The 20,499-nt window shown below is 38.2% G+C and overlaps 1 protein-coding gene across 8 annotated transcripts in view; it reads right to left on the bottom strand.

Moving 5' to 3' along the window:
* The window catches only part of CDC42SE2 (CDC42 small effector 2), a 107,315-nt gene that overhangs the window by 56,243 nt on the left and 30,573 nt on the right, over nt 1–20,499 (bottom strand). For 5 of the 8 annotated variants that reach the window (XM_019756133.3, XM_074313466.2, XM_074313468.2 and 2 more), the window contains exon 2: nt 6,739–6,822. The exons of the other annotated variants lie outside the window; for them this stretch is intronic. The gene's annotated coding sequence lies outside the window, so the exon portion shown is untranslated. The remainder of the gene's footprint in view (nt 1–6,738; nt 6,823–20,499) is intronic. 8 annotated transcript variants of the gene reach the window in all.

The following is a 20,499-nucleotide window of genomic DNA, read 5'->3' as shown; positions in this document are numbered from 1 at the left end:
TCTAAGAATTATTTAAGTTTTAGGAAGATTTGTTTGCTTTCCCAGTAAATCTGCCTTGTTAACTGTTTGAAATATTTGACAGAATTTGAGAAATGTAACTATAGCTTAGACTGTCTAAGAACATAAGTAATTAGGCATGCAAGTATTGGTCAATATTTAACAAGCAATATTTACTTTTTCCTATCTGGCATTAAAACCCAATGACAACATAGATAGCACAGAACTTTTAGTGACTTTTATGGGTCAACCATTTTTTTTCCCAAGTCAAGTTGTTGTCCTTTCAATCTTAGTTGTGGAGGGTGCAGCTCAGCTCCAGGTCCAGTTGTCGTTGCTAGTTGCAGGGGGCACAGCCCACCATCCCTTGCGGGAGTCGAACCAGACAACCTTGTGGTTGAGAGGATGCGCTCCAACCAACAGAGCCATTCGGAAGCTCAGCGGCAGCTCAGCTCAAGGTGCCGTGTTCAATTTTAGTTGCAAGGGGCACAGCCCACCATCCCTTGCAGGACTCGAGGAATTGAACTGGCAACCTTGTGGTTGAGAGCCCAATGGCCCATGTGGGAATCGAACCGGCAGCCTTTGGAGTTAGGAGCATAGAGCTCTAACCGCCTGAGCCACAAGGCCGGACCAGGTCAACCATTTTTAAAGAGAACTTCAGAAATAGAGAGATAACCATAGGAATATGGTCTTGGGTAGAAAATTTCTATCTCCACCTAAGGTCAACACATTTCATTTAATTAGTATTCCCTATAAGCATTTTTCAGTGAACATGTACAGCAGGTCCTCAAATAACATGGTTTATAGTTCAACATCATTTTGTTATATTGTTGATGACGAAGAATCAAACAATTCCCAGCTGGGGCCACTGTGTGGAGTTTGCTTGGTCTCCCAGGTCTGTGTGGGTTTTCTCTGGGTCCTCAGGTTTTCTCCCACATCCCAAGAATGTGCAAGGGGGGTGAATTAGCATGTCTACATCATGGGGGGCAAGGGGGTAAAGGGGAGAGAGGAAGAGAGGGAGAGAGAGGGAGAGGGAGGGAGAGGGAGGGAGAGAGAGGGAGAGAGAGGGAGGGAGAGAGAGGCCTACGATGGAAGGGCGTCCTGTCCATGGTGGGTTCCTACCTTGCGCCCTGAGCTGCTAGGATAGGTTCCAACCATCCATGACCCTGAACTGGAAGAAGTGGGTTAGAAAAAAATTATGTTGTGTTTTTGTTTTTGTGTGTGGGGTTTTTTTTTTGGGGGGGGGCAGAATATTGGGGAACAGTGTGTTTCTCCAGGGCCCATCAGCTCTAAGTCGTTGTTCTTCAGTCTAGTTGTGGAGGGCGCAGCTCACTGGCCCATGTGGGAATCGAACCAGCAACCCTGTTGTTTAGAGCTCACGCTCTAACCAACTGAGACAACCGGCCGCCCTGATCTTGTTTTTATTACTCTTTCTTAAATGTATGTATAGCTCACATTTATTTCAATGTTTACTATTTAAAGTATTTTGGGTCTTTATTTAGAAGTTTGGTGATGTTTGTGTGACCACGATTATGCCACAGGAACTTAACTCTTGTTCATATCAATTAGCCTGCAGTATAACTGGTTTGTTATACATCATTTCGCTTAAAGTCACAGTCCAAGTACCTATCGACAACATTAAGTGAGGACTTACTGTATATTAAAGGTATTCACAAACATTACTTGATGGTAATAAATGAAAATAGGTATCTTGACTGTGACTACTTCTTTTCAAAGAAGATGTAGCTCCTTCTTATAAAAGCACGTCTTCTGTCCATACAGCACAGAACAGGCAGAGTATTTTCTCATGCTGCCCAGAAAACACTCCTTAATCAAAACCACAAACGGGCCGTTCTTACGGTTTTTTCATGGAAATCATGGACTTTACAGTGAGCACATACGGCAGCAGCTACAATAAGTCCCAGCTGCTGTGGGAGGGATGCTTACACGCCCTCCGATCATGGCTGAGAGGGCCCAACATGAAAGCCACCAAGTCTGCTCACATAAGCACAGCACAGCTCCTCACATGGCGATTATTTCCCAATACTTCTACCCTGAACTATTAACCAAATTAGTTTCCATTCCCTTAAACTGTAAGACTTTCAAAAATATTTTCTAGCTATAAAGACAGACGTTTTGGATCATACTGCGAAAATTAAAAAGCTAATGCCAATTATTCTATTCCCTGCAAACCTCCCAAACTCCTTCTTTATCAATATTTACAAGTTAGGGTGAAACTCAGAGCCATTCAGGGGCAATGTTTAAATGAATATCCCATTCTACCTGTGTATTTTAAAAATTTTAGATAATGTGCACATTTCCTCATTCTCTCACATTTGGTAAAATTATTCCGTGTGTGTGTGTGTGTGTGTGTGTGTGTGTGTGTGTGTGTGTGTAATACCTAAACCCACTAGATAGTAGCTGGTTGGTTGGTACCTACAGCAAGATGTTATCAAATCAGAATGGAAAACCGGTAGGATCAGAAATCGGCCACATGACCACGAAACTGGGAAAGTATAACTTTTGATACTAAATGTTTTTTCTGGGTTTTTTCCATCTCTAAACTTTATATATAATATTTTCCTATCTCTAGCCAAAACATAGGCTACCAAGATGCCCCACTAATCAGATAATTTTAAAAATTAACTTTTGCAACACATACTCATTGAGTTCCTACTACATGCTAGGCCCATAAATATTTTGAAAATAATATATAAATATAAGTAATATATAAATAGTAATATATAAAATAAATAAATACTGTGTTTCCCCCAAAATAAGGCCAGGTCTTATATTAATTTTTGCTCCTAAAGACGCCTTAGGGCTTATGTTCAGGGATGTCATCCTGAAAAATCATGCTAGGACTTATTCCGGTTAGGTCTTATTTTCGGGGAAACACGATATAAGTAAACAAATTATGAAGTATAATAAACATCTTTTAAATGCATAAAAATGATTTCATCAGAGGTAAGAAGTTTACAGGCTATCAAAGATTAAAATTGAAGTGCAATATAAGTAGGTAGAAATAACTGAACAATTCTTAGTTTGTAGCAATTATGACACTGCAACAATTAACACTTTAATATCTGGCCTATGTAGATGTAAAAATAGAATTTTTAGAACTCTTAATAAAACAGAAGTAAATTGATCTGTTTTACATTTTATTTATAAAGAATACTAAAAGTCTGGCTTCGCGCTCAATGGTTAAACATTATAAACGTTCTAATTAAGGAACGCAGTCAGTGAACTATTAGATGCATTAAATAATGGACAAGACAAGATGCCCCCTGTCATTACAATGTCCTAGAAGTTCTGGCCAACACGAGCTATGCAATCTGGAGAGGATAAAGCAAATCACGCGTAGTTACCGGGAAGGACAGCATTCACAGAGAAGCCAAGTGACTCGAATGTAGGACTAGTGGAAACATCAGTGAAGGCGTTAAGGTAGCTGACTAAACTTAGAGAAATTATCTCCCTAAGTTAACAGTGAACAGACGAGCTGAAGTGGTACAATCAGTGCAGCACAATGAAGAGGCAATGCCGCAGGCTCAAGGGCACAGCCAGCCAAACAGTCACAGCAAGAATAACCTCTACTGCTTCCCAGCTGCATAAACCTTGATCAAGTCACCTAATGTCTCTAAATTTTCCCAAGTGTAAAAATGAATACAATTTATTAAACAGTTAAGATAAATGCTGAAAAGTATACAGCCTGGCACTTAGCAGTTCAACTAATGTAAGGCATTATTATTTGCATTAAGAAGAGAAAGCCACACTTGTCCCTTCCTTAAGTAAAAAGAGGTACTATATTAAATATACGGTAACTGTACCACATTAGCCTTCCTAAAATCCAAAGAATCCTGAAATTCCAAAACATATGTGGTCCCAAGATTTTGAATAAGGAATTGTGGTCCTGTACCTTTGTAATGCCTCCTTAGGAAAAAAAAAGATTAATAATAATTTACATTATTAAGTCAGCCAGATTCCAGGTTCCCCACAATTGTTTTATACTAGAGATGTCAAGGGTTCAAGGAGTCTCCACCAAAGAGCTAATCACTGCAGATGGTGGGTAGTCCTTTTCTCAGTGAGAACCTACATTCACTTAGGATTATCCACGTCAGCCTCTTCCAATTAATAATAAACTCCATCAGCAATAGCATGGAGTATGTATTTGTTTACCAGCTTAACTCTTGTACTTTATACTCAAATTCTTGAATAAGTCAATGAACGAACTATTACTAATACATCATCGGACACATCACATACAAACTAATACATCATCTGACACCTCGCAAACTTGCCCAATTCTCAATTCAAATTTCAGCAAGTCCCTTGAGTTATCATTATGTAGAGTTGAATGGTGATAGCAAGAATGTGTCAGTTCTGCTGTTTTCATATACATGCAACATAGAATCCAAAGCCAACTGGATTAAATAAGAAACTTACTGGCTAATGTAACTAAAAGTCTAGAGAGGTATAGTATCTTCGGGAAGCCTTGACGGAGCAGCTCAACTGACCTGACGGGGTGTGACTTTTCTCTGCTCTTCCTCCAGTGTTGGCTTCTTAGCCAACTGGCTTTTCTTTTATGGTCAGATCACTGCCAGGAATTTAATGAATGTACATTTTCAGGCTGAAATTCAGCAAAAAAAAAAAAAAAAGTGCCTTCATCCTAGAATTTCTAGCAAATGTCCTAACTAAGATAATTCTGATTGATCTGGCTTAGATAGCATGCCTGCCAGGGCTGCCTTAGGTTAAGTTAAGACACATGTTCCATTCCTACACACTCCTCATAATACATCTTAAAGCACACTGAAGCTGATCGTAGTGATTCAAACCTTTTATATTACTAAATAATGGTATTACTGAATTAAAATTGATGAGTCAAACATATCATAAAGCTTTCTTCTTAAAAAGACATTCCCCCAGGTTTTAATCACAACCTATCAAGGAAAAAGAAAGTACATTCTTCCCTGAATTGAAATTCACTTTTAGAAAGATTCAGAATATGTTACCAGATTACAACACAGGTTTATGATTTTCCTTAACATAACCGAAAGCAACACCATAGATTTCCAGGAAGAAAAGGAGGTTCTTATCCCACTTTTTGAAGAGTGTAACAGCAGAATTTAAAGAAAAGATAGAAGAGTACAGGATATCCTGAGTTAGAGACAAAAAAAAAGAAAAAAAAAGATGTTTCATAGAGCTTTAAAATAGAAGTAAATAATCCATCCTGTGACTCAAGGCTCCTCTTAGACACTAGACTCACCCCACTTTCATGCCCCCCCCCCACACACACACACACAATTAGGTCCAAAGAGAGCAGAGATGCACTTTTGGGAGTTTTTGTGAATGTACATTCCAAAGCCAAACGAATTATTCCTGACTATGTTTCTCACTATCCATGTCCCTCATTTCTATAATTAGCATCAAAAACAGAAAGTAAGCTATTCTGTTTTTATAACCAAGAAACTAAAATTTATTAGATGGAAAGCCAATACTCAAATATGTAGGGCTGAGGCTGATTTTCATGTTACAGTTGAACAAAAACAAAAGGCAAAATCTAAGCAGCATTTTAAGAGTAGATCTAACCACTTGAAAATGTGTCACACACCAGTCATCTTAAGTCAAAAGCCAAACTTCATAATCCTAGAGGGAAGCAGTGTGGTTAAAGAAAAACATGTGAATTAAAGGAAAATCTCTATAATTACTCAATTCTGTGGCTTGGTTTTCCAAATACTCTGCTGTTCAAATAATTCAATTCAGTAAAGAGGCACTGATGGCTTCATTAACAAGACAGTACTAGCGTTCGACACAGTAAGGATATACACGCAGCCCTTGACTTTGCAATAACCACAAATATACATTACCGGACAGCACAGAACACAATCAAATAGAAGTGCTTGGGACACTGAGCGACAGTAGGTAATCAGAAAGGGGAGAAAGCAAATGAATCAGGATGATTTCCACAGCAGGTACCAGAATATGTGGGGCAAAACTGCTTAAACAATAAGGAAATTTGTTATCCCCCATAAGGAATCCACAGTTCGGGTGGTTCTAGGCATAGCATACGAGGCTCCAGGTCTCTGTCTCCACAATTCTCTTGCCTCTGTCCTTTAAGTAAGGACATCACCTTCAGACCAGTAGCCAGGGATGGCTACAGCAGTTACAGGTGCCACATCCGATAAGACAAACTCTAGAGAGAAGAGGGACCATCTCTTTTCTTCTTTCTCAAAAAGCAAGAAAACCTTTCCCTTTTATTTCCCATTGGCCAAAACTGGATCTTATACCCATTCCTAAAACAATCACTTCCAAAGGCAATGATACCTAACATAACCAGGATCAGAACGGATGCTGGTAACTATCACAGCCACCACTTCAGTGTTGGCTGACTAATCCAAAGACAAGCCATGGAGGACAGGATAATTTGGACTGGAGAAGAAATGAAAAATAAAAATAGAGGCAAAGAAGGGATGTGCCTGACCAAATAAGAAAGTGAAACTGCAATCATACATGAAATACTCTGTTAGGGACAAAGAATTCTCTTAAACTGGACAGTCGTCATTCTCATACAAAAATTAAGTTGCTATTCAACAACAGTCAGTAAGTGCTAAGAATGTAGAAACAGTCCTCTGTAAGGAAAGGATGTAGCTTGTCAGCGGGGATGCTCAGACTCATCACTCCTGTCAATAGAGCCACCCTTTCAGCTATCTCTGGATTGAAAACATCCCATATTAACTGCGGACTCACTGTCAGTAGTTGTTCCTTGAAGGTTTCTTCTCACTTGGGTCTGAGGTTTCACTCAAAACTCCACACACTTATAATTGGTCGTATCTGCAAATGAAAGCGTACAATTAGGAGGCAAAAAGCTGCAGGGAGCAATTCCCCCCTCGCCTGTATATAATTAACTGATTCATCTGAAAACTGAACTTAAAAACACCAGATTCACTAAGCACCATGTTCCAACTGAGTGACGTGCAAGCCAAAGGTTGTCTGTCATGTGCTAATCACATAGTCTCCACCCTTTCCCCATCATATAAATTTATGGTACCGTCCAGTCTACCAGGTGGAACTCTTACCAAAGGTTGCCCACTGGGCAGAATCCAACGCACACATTTGTTTAGTGGATGCACAGGCCAGCCTCCACAGTATATTAAAGGATAGCTGCCTAGATTTACACATCAGAAGATTTAACATAAAAATCAGGATTTCTGATGTCTTTTGAAAAAAATCAGAAGACTAGGCAATAGTGGACCACATGCCCACGATAACAATCTGGGGGAGTTGATTGGCAGCTGTTCCTTCAGAAGGTGGGAGGCTTTGCAGTTCTCCACAGATGTCATCACTCTCTTTTATAACCCAGCTCACAATCATCTGTCTGGATGGACCCTGCTGGCATCTGAGCTTGCAAACTCTTTTATTTATTGATAACAGCTCACAGGGAACATTTATTACTATCAAAGCCAAGCATGTTTTTGTCTTGAGCATACAACAGAGCATACCACAATGCAGTGGCTTTGGAGTCAGAGGGCCCTAGGTTGGAGCTCTAATTTTGCATATGACCAGGTGCATGCCCTCAGGCCTGTTTTTAACCTAAGATATAGTTCTTCACTTACAAGCCTCCAAACAAACATTTAAGTACTTAACACAGTTAATAAACAACAGGCCTAAAATCTAACATGTCCAAGCTGAATTGAAAATCCCAAATTCACTGCTTCCTCGGACTTCCTTATGTCAGTAAATCACACTGCGGTCCACGCCAAAGCCTCAAACCCCAGAGTCTTTACCATACACTCTCCCTCATCCTCCCCAAACCATCACCAAGGCACTAGATTTTCTCTCTAAAATATATCATTTGAATGGACTCTTAGAATCCCATACAATCATAAAAACAAACAGCAATTCCTCCCTCAGAGTGAATTACTTTCCGGAAATTGCCTATAAATTCAACTATTTAAATAATGGTAGCTCAAAATTTCAAGGTTCCATAGTAAAAGGAGTATTAGCATTTCATTAAAAGAAAAATGAAGGCAAAATAGTGGGAATGCTACACATTCCCACTTGCAAGGTACTGATCCATTACATTTTTGTAAGCTTACACATTTCATCAAATCTAAACTGAAAATGAACTTGGGCACTATGATCAATCTGCAAATGAAATTAAGACAAAGACAACTAGAACTAATAAGTGAGTTTAGGAAAGTTGTAGGATTTACAAGATCAATATCCAAAAACAATTCCATTGTTCAGAGAACACTCAAAACTGAAATTTAAAATGTTATTTACAGTGTCATCAGTAAATATAAAATAATCAGGAATAAATTATCAATTGATGTACAAAAACTACATTCAAAAATCAGTGGATTCAATGATAATAGGTCAATTCTCCTCAATTTGAGCAATAAATTCATTGCATTTCTAACCAAAATCCCAGCAGTTTTTGTAGAGTTGAAAAGCTGATTCTAAAATTCATATGGAAATGCCTGAGTTAAAATAGCCAAAACTTCAAACAATAATATTGGAAGTCTCATACTACTTGACTTCAAGATTTGTTTTAAGATTAGGACAATCAAGACAGTGTGGTCCTGGCATAAAGAGAGACAAACAGATTAACAACACAAAACTGAGAGTCCAGAACTAGACCTGTACATACCGTGTTTCCCCGAAAATAAGACCTAGCCGACAATCAGCTCTAATGTGTCTTTTGGAGCAAAAATTAATATAAGACCAGGTATTATATTATATTGTATTATATTATTATATTGTATAAGACCCGGTCTTATATTATAGTAAAATAAGACCGGGTCTTATATTAATTTTTGCTCCAAAAGATGCATTAGAACTGATTGTCCGGCTAAGTCTTATTTTCGGGGCAACGTGGTGTTTGGTTAACTGATTTTCCACAAAGGTGCAAAGGCAATTCAGTGGGAAAAGGATAGCCTTTTTTATATTATTTTTTTACTATTAATTTTTTATTACTTTTAATTTCTAATATTGTACAAAACAATATTAGACATTTACACCCCTCAGAATGTGATAGCCCCAACAAGTCTACTACCCCTCTGACACCATACATAGCTGTTACAATACCATTGACTATATTCCTTATGCTGTACTTACTTCACATCCCGTGACTATATATTTATTTTTAATTATTATTGACATTTAATACTATTTTATATTAGTTTTAGGTGTATAGCGCAGTGGCCATGCATCTATACAACTTAAGAAATGATCTCCCCATCAAGTCCAGCACCCATCAGACACCAGACACAGTTTTATAACATTAGTGACTATATACCCCATACTGTACTTTACATCCCTGTGACTATTTTGTAACTACCAATTTGTGCTTCCTATTCCCTTCACCTTTCTCAGTCCTCAACGCCCCTTCCCATCTAGCAACCATCAGTTTGTTCTCTGTGTCTATAAGTCTATTTTTGATTTTTCTGTTTGTTTATTCTGTTCTTTAGATTCCACATATGTGAGATCATATAGTATTTATCTTTCTCAACAAATGCAGCTGGAATGATTGGATATCTATACCTCATACCATATACAAAAATTAACTCAAAATGGATCATCGACCTCAAGTTAAAACCTAAAGCTAGACAACTTCGGGAAGAAAACTTTAGGGGAAAATTTTTGTGTCCTTGCCTCTAAGATTAGATACAATACAAAAGCCTAATACATAAAGGACAAAAGTAATAAATAGGACTTCATTAAAATTACTAATTTCTACTGTTTGCAAGACATTGTTAATAGAATGAAAGCCACATATTGGAAGAAAATATTTGCAAACCACGTTATCTGAAAATGGACTTGTATCCAGAATGTAGAAAGAACTCTCAAAACTCAGAAATGGAAAACCCAATTTAAAACAGAGGCAAATGATCTGAAAACACTTTTCACCAATGATATGCACACAGCAAATAAGCACATGAAAACATGCCCAGCATCACTATTCATTAGGAAAATGCAAGTGTTAGCAAGGGTATAGAGCAACTGGAATTCTCTTATGTTATTGGTGGTGAAAACGTGAAATGGTAAAACCACGTTAGAATACAGTTTGGCAGTTTTTTTAAAAATTAAACACATACCTACATACAATCCAGCCATTCCATTTCTAGGTATGAATCTAAGAGAAATCAAAGTGTATGTCCACAAAAGACTGTTTATAGCAGCTTTATTCGTAATTGCCAACTGGAAACAACCCAATATCCATCATCAGGTGAATACAGCAGTCCCCCCCTTATCCATGGGGGCTACCTTCCAAGACTCCCAGTGGATACCTCAAACCACAGACAGTACCAAACACTATATATCCTATGTTCTTTCCGATACATACATACCTATGATAAAGTTTAATTTGTACATCAGGCACAGTAAGAGATTAACAATAGTAACTAATAATAAAATACAACAATTATAACAATATACATAATAAAAGTTACGTGAATGTGGTATTAAGTAAAATAAGGGTCACTTGAACACAGCACTGCAATACTGCAACAGTCAATCTGACAACCAGATGGCTACTAAGTGACTAACAGGAGAGTAGCATATACTGGGTGAATACTGTGGACAAAGGGACGATTCATTTCCCGGGTGGGACAGAAGGGGGGTGGCACGAGATTTCATACTACTCAGCATAGAGCCCAACTGAAAAGTTATAAATTGTTTATTGCTAAAATTTTGCATTTAAGATTTTTGGACCATGTTTGACCAACCACAGGTAACGGAAACCACAGAAAGCGAAACCACAATAAGGGGCACTACAGTATAGCCAGCCATTCAGTATATTACTACTTGCAACAAAAAATAATACACTCATCAACACGGATGAATCTCAAAATTATGCTCAGAAGCCACACCAAGAGCATACACTGTAGAACGCATTTATATAAATTTCTACAATCTCTAGTGATAGAAAGCAGTTCAGCTGATTGCCTGGGGATACAGGTGGATGGGCAAAAGGCCTACAAATGGTTGAAACTTTTGGAGGAGAGAAATATTATATTTTTATTATCTTGAGTGTGGTGATATATATGACAAAATTTATCAAACTGAACACTTTAAATATGTGTGGTTAATTTTAAGTTTAAAACAAAGTAATTAGTTGCATGTTAATATTTGGTAACAAGACTGATTAATATGAAAAGCAAGACCCTTTCAATACACTGAGTTTGAAAATCACGGCTACAATCTTCCTCTTCAGAAAACAACTCTTTCGAAAGTGTAGTATCTCAATGCAAAGGATAAAAAACTTAATTACTGATCACAAAGAAAACATACATATGCCAAAAACAGCACTCTAACCTAGTATCATTTGGCATGGGCACAAAAGGAAATTTGGTGTATTTCTACATTTATTCATTCAATTATAGTTCACAAAGTACCTCAGTCTTTCATTACACGTGATAAGAATTAGATAAAAAGTATTAAGCTGATGAAAAGGCATTTTAATATAATCATTCAATTAGCATTCATCTGGGTATCACTATTCTGTGATAATGTACTTGAAATTCTGTACTTCAAATTCTGCTTAGAATTAATGAGAAGTCATGAAATTAGATGCAGTTAAATACTGGCATGGCTTTTTGTACCATATTAAATGCCACCTCTATTCCCATCTGCTGTTATTCATCAGGAGAGGTTTAGCAAACTATCATTTCCTTAGCTGAATTTAACCATTAAATTTTATTTTATATAGTATCAAAAGTGTGTACTCCCATTTCTACCCAGAGACTTCTACTCTCTAAGTTAATCAGTCTCAGTTCCACCATATTAAAAAAAAAAAAAAAAAAAGCTGCATCTTTAAAGAAATGAGATAACAGTGCTACCTTTGAATACTTTTAGGGCAGTCAGAGGGTAATTGCGCTAGTTCTGCACCACCCCAAAGGGCAAAATGACAGTGAATTACTGGAGGCTATATTATAATATGTTCCACATATTAGAACATCTTTCTGAGTCACTGCTGCCTAAAGGTGCAATGTCCCATCAGGGGGTTCCTATCACCAGCGGTCATGATATTAGGATAGTGTTTCAAAAGTCCCAGAAATAGTTGATTTTGACCAACTTTATGATTCCTTCCAATGTTCACGTCCTCTTATGAATTTAAAAATGAAATCCATTTTTAAGTACCCAAATCCATTGCAAATTAAAAGTGTTAAATTTAAGCTGACCAAACTATAAAAAGCTGAACTCCTAAGTCTTACACTAATGTTTTGTTTAGATTCCATTTTTCCCCAATAGACGGTAACTTAAATGATCAGACCTTGACCCTGTTGCTCTGATGTTGAATGAAAAATATGTACTAAATACATGTCCCATTTCCTTACTCATTTAATGTCAAACACCAATTCTTTTTATTCCCCCAAAGAAAGAGAGCTGGTGGGGACAAAGATCTATAAGAAATCTAGTCCAATTTCTTCATTTTACAGACTCAGAAAGGTAAAGAAATTTACCCCAAATCTCGTAACTAATCAGTATGTCAGCACTACAATAAACCACTGCCATTTATTTCCTCCGTAAGTACACTGTAAAGAAATGTGTATAACCGTTCACTTACACAGTTAAAGTGAAAAGTTATCTGGGCAATAATGCCAAAGGCAGTGGTGACACTGTTACATTCAAAACATTCTGTTTTGCCTTTTGCTATTGTTTGCTGGTGCTGTTAACGTTCCTAGACCCTAAAATGTACAGGATGTAATAGGATTATAGAAATGAATACAGGTGAGAGTGTACTGCTAGAGTTTCAGAATCTGGTGGGAAGGGCTGATCTGCCTTAATAAGAAATAGAAAAGAAGTGATGAGGTAATAAAGACAGTGGGAATACAACATGGCACAACCACTTTGGAAAGAATGTGGCAATTTTCTTATGAAGGCACCTACACTTTCCAGGAAGAGTAAAACGGTTGGCCTCTCCATCTTGTTCAAGCCTGCGTTCTCTCCAGGGCCTACAGGCTAATAGCTTTCAAAAACAGCCCCTTCCATTTTCCCCCTTCCCCTGACCTAAAAGAAGCTTGAACTCTGTACTTTCTTATGATGGATTTGAGGAGCTACTAGGTCTCCCATCTTCTCGGCTGGTGCGTTTTCAATCAATAAATCTGTCCTTACCCCAAACTCTGACATTTTGAGTTTTGGCTTTTCGAAGCATCAGGCACATGGGCTTTAGACTGCTAACAGGAACCCAAACAAACCCAATCCCAAGAGCAATGAAAACATACGAGTCTGTCCACACAAGGAACCTGGGCTAGAGTAGGCGGTTCAGAAAGCAGGCTCCTGAGTACAACTGTCAGAGTTTGAATTCTGGTTCTGCTACTTACTAGATGTGTTGACTTTGGGCGAGTTACTCACCATGCCTCACTTTCCTAAACTGTAAAACAGAAATAATTCATAAGGTTATCGTGAGGTTTAAATTAGGTTAATACATGTAAAAGGCCTAAAACATGGTCTGGCACAAAGTAAGCCGTCGGAAGTATGGCGATCAGAAGGGGAACTCAGTTTGATATATGATGGATTATGCTAGTAATTTTCTTAGTAACATTCAGAGAACATTTTAAAATACATATACACACCCAGAGCAACTGCAGTACAACGTAGTGTTTAAGAGTTTCCCTGGATTTGGTTCATGGTCAGTAGTAGGCTATTCTGTTTCCGATTCAGACTGCCATGGAGAATTGCACACAAGATATTTTACCATCCTGAGATTTGGTTTCATCAACTCTAAATGAAGACTATGTCACTTAGCTCAGAGAGTTATTTTAAGAATGTAATAAGATGTATAAAGTGTATACTTAATACAATGCTTGGCACATGGTAGTTAAAAATCAATACTATTTTATTACACTTAAATAAGTACATTATAACTAGAGTGACTATTCATCCTTATTTGCTTGTGATAGTCCCAGTTTATGCAGATTTTCACAATGTAATTACTAATAATAGACATTCCCCTTCCTACCGTGTTTCCCTGAAAATAAGACCTAGCCGGACCATCAGCTCTAACGCGTCTTTTGGAGCAAAAATTAGTATAAGACCTGGTCTAATTTTTATACCTGGTCTTATATTAGACCCGGTCTTATATAAAAATTAGACCAGGTCTTATACTAATTTTTGCTCCAAAAGATGCGTTAGAGCTGATGGTCCGGCTAGGTCTTATTTTCAGGGAAATATGGTATCTCAATATGTCCTAGTTTGGATGATAAATGATATGGTCACCCTAATTTACAACTGAAGTACTTTCAAGATTTTCCCTCTATTTAGTTCTTCATCATTTAAATATTCTCTTCTTCCCTTTTTAGTAACATTACGTCTTTGCTATCCAACTCACCATCCTCCTTTTCCAAACACACACACACACACACACACACACACACACACACACTCACTCTCTCCTTATCTCCTTTATACGTGTGTGGTGATGTCGATGTTTCAAATCGAGGTTCCTCCAGTGGTCCCATAATCCTCAGCAATGTCAGGTTTTCCAAACCAATTCTTTCTTAAATTCTTATCTGTCCCTTTAATCTGAATTCCACAATAAAACCTAGTGACCTAAAAACACTAACACCAATAATGGATTAAAATTTCAGGTCTCTTCAGGAATATCTACATTTTAATAGGTAACTCCTAGAAAGACAATGAATGCCTTAACTCAAAGTACAGAGTCTCTAATAACATGAGTGCCACACACTGTGACAGTTGAGTAGGAAAGATCATTACAGAGCCATTTTCACTCCTCCAATCAATTTAGGTGGGTTTCTACTAAATGAATATATGAGAACAGCCTTGATTTCCTCCCTTTTTAAAGGTTCCCAAATAACCCAGTCAAAAACACCAAAGGCTCTCAGCTCAGATATTAGATAATAGTTCAGGGGAGTTGTCCTAGCCTTCCTCTTTCACTCTACAAATCCTGCCCTAGGTTATTTCCACCACTTCCGAGTTCAATTACCACATGTGTACTGATGTCAGCCAAATCTGCATTTCCAGCCAACACTCCAGCTCCATCCCAAAGCTCTCCAGGTAGGTGGATTCAGCTTAATCTCACACCTCCAGCTGCACACAGCACATCTCCGCATGGATGGCTACCTACATCTCAAGCTTAACTCAACTCCACTTCTTACCCACAGCTCCTCTACTCCAATCCCATTCAATTTATTTACATTAAACTCTCATCTATACAGTTCCCCAAACCAACTAGGGTATTACCCTTGACTCCTACCTTTCCACCTCTTCCCCCCAAGTCAAATAACAATCAAATTCTATCAACTATTTTTCTTATCTGTCTGTTTCTTCCCAATCCTAGAGCCACTAGCCCAAGTCTAGTCCAGGACACCATCAGATCTAAGAAATACCGTAACCGCTGCTCGCTGATCTGCTCGCCAATCTCAGCCTCTCCAACTCATTCCCATTTGAGCTAGAATGATCCTCCTAAAATGTCTCATTGCGTTTTTTGTTTTTCTTTCCTAACTTAAAACTCCCTTTAACAACTGCTGTCCTCAGGAACAGTTCTGTTCTTTAACAACTTCTAAGGGCCTTTATGATTTGGTCCCCACTTTTCAACCTCACTTACTGCTTCTTCCACTCAATGCCAAGTAATTGTGTCAACCATTCTTAATCTGTTTCTCAAAAACAAGAATGGGGGGCTCTTGCCCCCCTTCCCGTACCCTTTTTCTGCTCCTTCTCCCTCTCTCCTGCAGGGCATCACACTTGCTTTTGCCCTCTGCCAGCCATACTCTTCAGAATTCCACACAGCCATCATCCCTCAGGAAGCCTTCCCGACCTCCCCAGTCCGTGAGCCACTCTTCAAATGGATCAGGTACCCTCCCCTCAGGGCGCTTACATTGCCAAAGGTTATCAATCCTGGACACACCTCCGAATCATGTGGGGAATCTAGGCCCAGAATTTCAGATTCAAAAGTTCAGGAATAGGGCACCCTGTTTTGAGTGCTGTATCTTGAGATATTAATAAGCCAGAATGTATCCAGAGAAGAGGAAGCAGGATGATGAGGAGTCTGAAAATTACGTCACATAAGCAAGAGTTAAGGAAACTAGAGATTGAACCTAGCAAAAAGCACAGGGGGAAGAAAGATATGACAACCTTCAAATACCTGTAGGTCTCAGCATATCACACATTAAAGAGGAAACAGACTTATTGCGGGTTGTCAGAGGGTGGAATCCAAGTCACTAAGTAGAAGTTTCAGGAAGGTACTTTTTGGTTTAAATAAAGCAAGAACCGTCTAAAAGTATAACTGCCCAAAAGATGACGGGTTATCTAGAAAAGTGAACTCATAGTCACCAGAGGTTTTAAAGACCAAGAACACTCAAAAGATTCTTACATGTGGGAGAATGTCAGACTAGAAAATGCCTAGTCCAAATCAGTTCTAAGATTCTATGACACATAAATTCACAAAATATTTTAAACACGACTAGGTAGCAGCACAATTAAAGTAGCACAAACAAAACTTTTTAAAGCACCCTAATAAAAAGTATAATTTCATAAAATGTGAGATTTAACTGCTTGCATTACAAAGAAATCAGAGGAATTATAAAAATGGCTAAATACATTACTTTTCCTATATTAATGAACTTTCTAAAGAAAAAATGTTTTCAATAAGATTAAAAGTAGGGAGAATCTCCTAATTTTTTTTTGACCTTGTATGAAAGCCAAAAAGAAACCTAAGTGCTAATTTGTCAATTTTTTCAGATAGAATGCTGATTTTTCAATAGGTAAAAATGATGTCAAAAGGCTTACTGAAGATGTAATAACCTTTAAAGACTTTGTAGACCAACAAATATTTGGTTTCTGATTTATACATAAGGAAGAGAAAAAGGCTCAAGGGAGAATTTTAAAAGGTTCCCTAATGTTTTACAGAATTATAATGACAATGGGTACAAAAAGAAAACCTACTGGGAAGAATGTGGCAAAATACAAAAACTGTCCTCTCTGCTGTCATATTTGATTGTTTCTTGAGACTACATTGATCTGGAAAGAAGACATTTTGCATGAGTGAGAACCAAAATACAAAAAGAGAATATACTGTACCTATCCTCATAGTATGACGTTTTTTTAAAAAGCACATAAAAATGTCTAAATTAGTAAGTCACTATCATCTTTAACTCACTACTATTTATAATCTCCATTCTTTTACTTCTGATGAGAAAAAAAAATACTACATTTTCATTAAAACATTAGCTTTAATAAATATGCTGTCCTCTTAAGTTTGATTTTATTCAGGGAGATGGGACGGTCTTTATTCCCCATAAGAAAAACTTTTATAGTAAGAGTCCTTAAAAATAAATCAAACTTGTAAAACATTATTCGTCTTTCCATACAATTTTCCAAAACACTATTGCATGCATATGTGGAAGGTTGTAACAGGGAAGTAGCGTAAATAAACTGGAAAGGGTTTGAAATGGGTTGAATTGTGTCCCTTTCCCCTCCCCTCCTCCAAAAGATATGTTGAAGTCCTAACCCCCCATCCTACTCCTCTGAATGTGACCTTATTTGGAAATAGGGTTGTTGCAGATGTAATTAAAGTGAGGTCATAATGGAGTAAGGTGGGCCTCTAACTCAATATGGTCTGTGTCCTTATAAGAAACCAGCCATGTAAAGGCATAAAGACAAACAGAAGAACGCCAAGTGACAATGAAGGCAGAGATTGGAGTTATGCAGCTGCAAGCCTGGGAACGCCAGACTGCCAGCAAAACTCCAGAAGCTGGGAAGAGACAAAAAAGAATTCCCCTACAGGTTTCAAGGGAGCATGGCCCTGCTGACACCTTGATTTTGGACTTGCAGCCTCCAGTACTGTGAGAGACAACAAATCTGCTTGTGGTGCTTCACTGTTGCCACACTAGGAAATTAATACAGCTTCTGTGGGGACAGAGACCCAGAGAGTAGTTTCAGGCTCTCGGCCTCACGTGGAAAGGTGCTGGCTCGGCTGTGGCTGATTGGCTGTCGGCTGTGGCCGGTTAGCCGATTGGCCGCCGGTATAACTGCTGCGGCTACGGAGGACTGCCGAGGACTGCCGAGGATTGCCGAGGAGCTGAGCAGAGCCGAGGAGAGCGGAAGAGAGGAGAGGAACAGGGCCGACAGAGTGGAGGAGAGTCGTCGGTCGGTTGGCGGAAAGGCTGACGGCAGGTCGCGCGTCCAGTGGGCCCAGCCTCCAGTGAGACCATAGTAGTATGACTCCCCTACCTATGGCTCCGTGGGTGTTCCTTTTTGGCCTCACCATATCCTGCGTTCTTATGTGGGGAGTGGGACCAGAGATCTCGCAGGCCACCCCGCCTGAAAAATGGCGCGGCGAGCAGGCCTCCGCGCACGACAAATGGCACAGCGAGCAGGGTCTCCCACACGACAGCTTCCATTTAATTAGAAGAGTGAAAAAAGTCACATGAATGTAAATTACAATCATGATCGCCATAATCAATTAATTACCCAATCAAAGCAGGATTTTGGCCTTGCTTTGGAATGGTCATTATTAACAAGTTCTCCAGATCATCAGAAGTGAGTCCATGTTTCCATTAATTATCCCATTTATTCACTATCTAGGCTAGACAGCTATCTAGGCCACTAGGTTTCACAAATGGGTATGGTTTCCATCATTTTCTAATTGGATAAACAATCTTCATATTCTTACATCCTCATCTTATTTACTTATTTTGACTAGGTAGTACATGTACACAGTAAAATGGAATATAAAGTATTTCACCTCCACTTTCCTGACCATGAATTACCGTTTTCCACTTCAAAGATAGTTTTTTATGTATATTTCCACTGAGATTCTATGCATTTATAAAATTGTCATATATGAGTATGATAGAAATAAATGGTAGCATACCCTGTATATCATTCTGTACCCTGTTCTCTTCATGTATTTTGGGAGGTTATTCTGTATATGAGTGTAGAACTTGTGTTTTTATTTGCTGCACAGTATTCTACTATATACCGTGTTTCCCCGAAAATAAGACCTAGCCGACAATCAGCTCTAATGCGTCTTTTGGAGAAAAAATTAATATAAGAACCCGTCTTATTTGACTATAAGACGGTTCTTATATAATATAACGTAATATAAGACCGGGTTTTATATTAATTTTTGCTCCAAAGGCACATTACAGCTGATTGTCCGGCTAGGTCTTATTTTGGGGGAAACAAGGTAGATGCATCATAATATATTTAACCCATACCCTATAGGTGGATACTTAGGTTTCTGCCAATATTTATCTTTATCACAAATGATGCTGTAATGGCTATCTTTTCAGTCTTTTCATTGAGACCTTTCTTTGCCATCCCATCTGTAACTGCAATCTCCTGTCCTCTACCCTGGCAGTCCCATCTTGCGCCTATGATTTTTTTCTCCTCACAGCACTTTAAGTCATCTGGCATTCTATATTTCACTCATTTATTGCTTGTCTTCACCAACTAGAATGTAGGGTCTATGAAAACACAGATTTTTGTCCCTTTAGTTTGCAGCTGAACCCCTACGCTAGTACCTGAGTACATGACACATATGCTAGTTCTCAGTATTTACTGAATAACTGAATGTTTTTATTTAATCCTACATAAGAAAAACATACATACATGGTAACTAAGGGGTACAACGTATCTTCCCTCCAAGGCAAAATAAGTCATAGTTCTAAAACTGATCAGTCATTTGTCCTCTTTGTCATGTATTAATTTTCTATATTGTCAAATAAGATTGTTGCATTTTAATTTGGTCCAGATTTGATATAATCTGTGAACCCGGGAGTGTCTCAATTTAATCCAGCGTATTTGACCAAGGATAATGTTTCCTGGTCTCTCTGAATATTAACCCAAATAGTCAGCACCTAATGGAGTCTCGGAACCCTTGTATGCAGCTGCCCTCCTGCACTGACAGTGTCATTACCATGCAAGTTCTCCTACCAGCTGTGCAGGTTCAATCAGCACAAGAGTGACTCAGTGTGGTAGGATTTCTAGTAAACGCAGAGGGCACTGAAATCTCAACTTCTTTTGAGAAAGTTGATACATGTTTAATTTGTCCCAATTGCCCTCATAAAGAGCTAAGATGTGGTTAGTTGGGTTGTTCTCTTGCAGAGGGGTCAGTCTGCATTTAAAGTGAAGTGGTCACTGACTAACTGTTCCCTGGGAAGGAGAGGGACTAATACGTTCTAGAAAAATAAAGAACAAAAGAGAAATAAATTCTTACTAATTTTCAGATTACTAAAATCTGACAAATTTGCAAATTGTACTATAAAAATACCTCTATGTTCAACTGCTCAAAATTCAAATTAACAAATATACACATACGGTGCCAAAAAAAAGTATACACTTTTAAGAAAGGAAAAAAACTATTCAAATTGTAATACTCAATATATAGATAACAAAAGATGAATACAAGTCACGTTTGACTTCTGCAATTAGAAGAGGTGCTCAAAGTGGTTACTATCAGCGTGATTTTAATAGTTTTTCCTTTCTTAAAATGTGTATACATGTTTTTGGCACCGTGTGTGTGCATGTGTATGTGTGTGT

The sequence above is a fragment of the Rhinolophus sinicus genome, chromosome 5, assembly GCF_057876585.1.
Source record: "Rhinolophus sinicus isolate RSI-liver-muscle chromosome 5, RSI-T2T, whole genome shotgun sequence".
NCBI lineage: Eukaryota > Metazoa > Chordata > Mammalia > Chiroptera > Rhinolophidae > Rhinolophus > Rhinolophus sinicus.
The sequence above is the reverse complement of the archived record's forward strand: the minus strand, read 5'-3'. Positions and strand labels throughout refer to the sequence as shown.